General features: G+C 34.8%; 1 long non-coding RNA gene across 1 annotated transcript in view; it reads right to left on the bottom strand.

Moving 5' to 3' along the window:
* LOC111088634 overlaps window positions 1-3,653 on the bottom strand; it is a 42,607-nt gene extending 38,954 nt beyond the window's left edge. The window contains exon 1 of the long non-coding RNA XR_002613099.1: window positions 3,391-3,653. This is a non-coding gene — a long non-coding RNA (uncharacterized LOC111088634). The remainder of the gene's footprint in view (window positions 1-3,390) is intronic.
* Between the last annotated feature and the right edge of the window lie 516 nt (window positions 3,654-4,169).

Below are 4,169 nucleotides of genomic sequence, written 5' to 3'. Positions count from 1 at the left end.
CAACATATGTCCCTGTACACTAACAGTTTATTCTAATTGCACTATATACCAATAAACAATCTCATATAACAGTTTATCCTATTTTAATTCCAACATATGTCCCTGTACACTAACAGTTTACTCTATTCTAATTGCACTGTATACCAATAAACACTCTCATATAACAGTTCATCCTATTTTAATTTTAACATATGTCCCTGTACACTAACAGTTTATTCTAATTGCACTGTATACCAATAAACAATCTCATATAACAGTTCATCCTATTTTAATTCCAACATATGTCCCTGTACACTAACAGTTTATTCAAATTGAACTGAATACCAATAAACACTCTCATATACCAGTTTCGTATTTCTATTTCAACATATGTCCCTGTACACTAACAGTTTACTGTATTCTAATTGCACTGTATACCAATAAACACTCTAATATACCAGTTTCGTATTTCTATTTCAACATATATATATATATATCCACGTTGTTCGACCATTAAAACGTTACAATACTTAACCGTTTTTTTTCATTTAACTATTTGTATATATATATTGTAATTATACACCAGTAATGGAGACAACAAATGTTTATTCTTACTCACAGATTTAGAACAGCTATAATTAAAGTATTTTTAAAAATCCTTTTCTTTGCTCAGTGTCTTTTTCTTACGTTCTAATCATTCACTGATTTATAATTAATTAATACAATTAATAAAGGCATATATATTTCCCCCCAGTGAACAAGTGGACTTATTAAGCTAAAATCCAGCATTCGATCCCTGCAGTGGACAGAGCACGGATAGTCCAATGCATCTTTGTGCTTAACAACGAACAGACAAACAAACACACGATATGTTGCATTGTCCTGGGAACTATTTTTTGTGGTAACTTTGAGACTTCGTGACATGGTTTAGAATGACCACTTTTCACATCCGCACTTTTACAATAAAGTTAACAAATGAATTCTTTGCTTGTTTTTAAAACCCAGAACTACACAGTGGGCGATCTGCGCTTTGCCCTTCGGGGATATCGAAACCCAATTCTTAGTAGTATAAGCCCTCGAGCTTACCACGGCGGGGAAGGGTTAAATCAATAATTAATGCGAGCCCTAAAATAGTCCGTGCAAGCTACCACGAAGCGGCACGTTGTGAACGTTAATCGAGATAAATTCTTTATAACATGACACACGACTGTATGTTCTCAGAATTACAGATAATTGTTGTTTTTTCTGTGTGTTTAAATAACCAGTTTGGCTAGAAAATTAGGGCATGGTACTTAGCGATGTGAACTCCAACCAAAAATAAACCACACAGAAAATAAATAAATATGAGTGTTTATTATAAACGGGGCCGTTGGTAATGTGAAACACATCTTGCTGAATACGATTTTCAGAATTTATCATCCTTGTAAGAATATAGAAATCACGTTTATTCTGACGTTTTAATGAGCTGTAGGAACCATATTAACACCAAATACTAAAATGTTTCACTCTGTAAACTGTGGATGAACTGTTGTGACGTCACAGTTATTATAATTCACTTATGTTAACCTCCAGTGTTATGTAATGTCTACAGTGTATATAGTTCTGTCTTGAGAAGTCCGTCAGTAACTATAATTCACTTATGTTAACTACCAGTGTTATGTAATGTCCACGCTGTAAACAGTTCTGTCTTGAGAAGTCCGTCAGTAACTATAATTCAGTTATGTAACCTCCAGTGTTATGTAATGTCCACGCTGTAAACAGTTCTGTCTTGAGAAGTCCGTCAGTAACTATAATTCAGTTATGTTAACCTCCAGTGTTATGTAATATAGTTACTGGCGGACTTCTACAAACAGAACTACATACAGAGTGATCAGTTAACACAACTAAACGATCATTTCATAACACTGGAAACTCTGTATGTAGTTCTGTTAGTAGATATTCGAAATTTCCCAGTTGAAAACTTTAACACACTTTATGTGTTATTTTAGTACGTTTGGTTTTGTTCTTATCTTCTTAAAAGGTGTGGCGTTGCTGTAAAACAGTTTTTCTGTAATAACATGCAGCTAAAAATACACATCGGTTGTTGAGTTCATAGAACACGTAGAATATTTTCAGCACAAACCATTACGGTTCAACCCAACATAAAAAATACCCCAGAAAGTGTTTTAATGTAATAAAAAAACTCATCTTGGTGGCCCTAAGTGGCTCAGCAGTAAGTTTGCGGACTTATAATGCTAAAAATCTGGTTTCGATACCCGTGGTGGACACAGCAGAGACTATCTTTGTGACGTAATATTATCTCGCGTTTCTGACTGGAAAAACTTGTGACGTAATGGAAGAAAACTGTGGATTAGTTTTACTGTACGCGTATATTTGAAGTGCAGAAATCTGAAAACTAAATAAACACTTAAACACTGATTCTAAAACATAATACAATGTGTCATTAGTTGGACGAACATATCTCAAGCTTGTTTTTCTTCCCCTTAATTAGAGGCCCCCCAGTAGTAGCACAGCGGTATGTCTGCGGACTTACCCGTTAGAATGCGGGTTTCGATACCCGTGATGGGCAGAGCACACATAGCCCATTTGTGCTTAATTACAGAACAAACAAACAAAAAAACCTTAATCAGACAAATATTTAGCTTAGTGAGGTGCAGTGATTTCACGATAGGCCTAATCCCTAATTAGTAAACAGTACATCTGCTCATATTTAATCTCTTTAAAAATATTCTGTGATCGGTACGACGAAAAATCTTGCCGCCCTTTTTTTAGGGCGACATCAATGAAGAGAAAAGTAATATTTTAAAAGTTGCCCCTGCGACTGACGAGGGAAAGACATCATTACAACTAGTTAGAAGGTCAGACAGAGTAAGGTGACGAAAGGATAACTGATGTATAGACACCATAAAAATCCTGTACCCGCGTGTGTGACCTTCTTCCGTTGTCATAACACGTTATTACGTCTTGTTTTAATGTCGGGACAGTAAACGAGCTTCAGATGTAATTATCATATCACCAAATCAAAAAGTAAAATATCCGCGTGGCCTAATTTTGAAGTAAAAAAAAAAAAACGTGTAATGTATACTTATGATCCAGTAAAATTATCATATACGGTAAAACGTTTCAATGATTACGTGTTGATATACCCAAAATTAATGTGTTTTAAAATTGAACTGTAACATTAAGTCAACAAAATACTACATATTTCAAATTTACTGATCAAATTTTACAATTGAATTAATCGTTTAATGTCCTTTAGCTTTACTCACACCAAAAATAGCCTAAATGTTTTGTCAAATGTCGTTTTTTTTTACACTTATTGTAAAGATTTAAACACGCGAAAATTAAACATGGTAAAAATATGGAGACACTTCTGAAGAAACTGTTAGATACGCCAATAAAACGTCATACCGTCTAATATTTCAATTCCAAAGATATCCACACGAAAACACCGTAGTTAAGGTATCCCCAAGGCTCGCATTGAAATGACAAAAACACGGCCATAGAATCAGTGAATCATTCCCGAAAGTTTTGGAATATTTGTCCCAAAAGTATGATCTAAAACTGTATAAACTTTGTAATCTGTCGCGGTACTCCAACCAAGTCTTCAAATAAAAACCCAACATCACACGATAACCGTATTCTTCAGCACGAGCCCTAAAAAGATGCATACATTTCACGTGGCACACGAGCGCCAGACAACTGTTGATGTTAGCGGCTACAGTGTTCGCCGTTTCTCTAGGCTGCTAGACTTGGTCATCCTATCCAATTAACTGGTCCCGTTTATGTTCACGTGATTGTTTGGTTGGAATCGACACAGAGTCAACAACTTTTTAGAACATTTTACAAGAAAGAAACTGTTTCTATTACTCAGTCTCATCAGATTAAAAATTGGCCACACATAGTATGAAAAACAAACAAGCCGTCTTTCTATAGTCTGGTTCACAAAACATTGGAAACTTTATTTTTTTTCCAGTTATTCCTATTCTTTGAACGTGCGTTTATTTGGCCATATTAATTGTAATTTTGTAGATAGGACGTAAAGATAAGAATACAAATTTTAGTTTATTTAGCTCCGAGTAAAAACGTCAGCAACCATGTTAATGGGATGAACTGCTATATTTTGGCAGAATTTTAACCCTGAAACTGCTGTACTTTATAGGGTTTTAACTCTGGAACTGCTGTACTTT

Source organism: Limulus polyphemus, unplaced genomic scaffold (assembly GCF_000517525.1).
Source record: "Limulus polyphemus unplaced genomic scaffold, Limulus_polyphemus-2.1.2 Scaffold4161, whole genome shotgun sequence".
Taxonomy (NCBI): Eukaryota; Metazoa; Arthropoda; class Merostomata; order Xiphosura; family Limulidae; genus Limulus; species Limulus polyphemus.
Note: the sequence above shows the minus strand (reverse complement) of the source record. Positions and strands in the feature narration are given on the sequence as shown.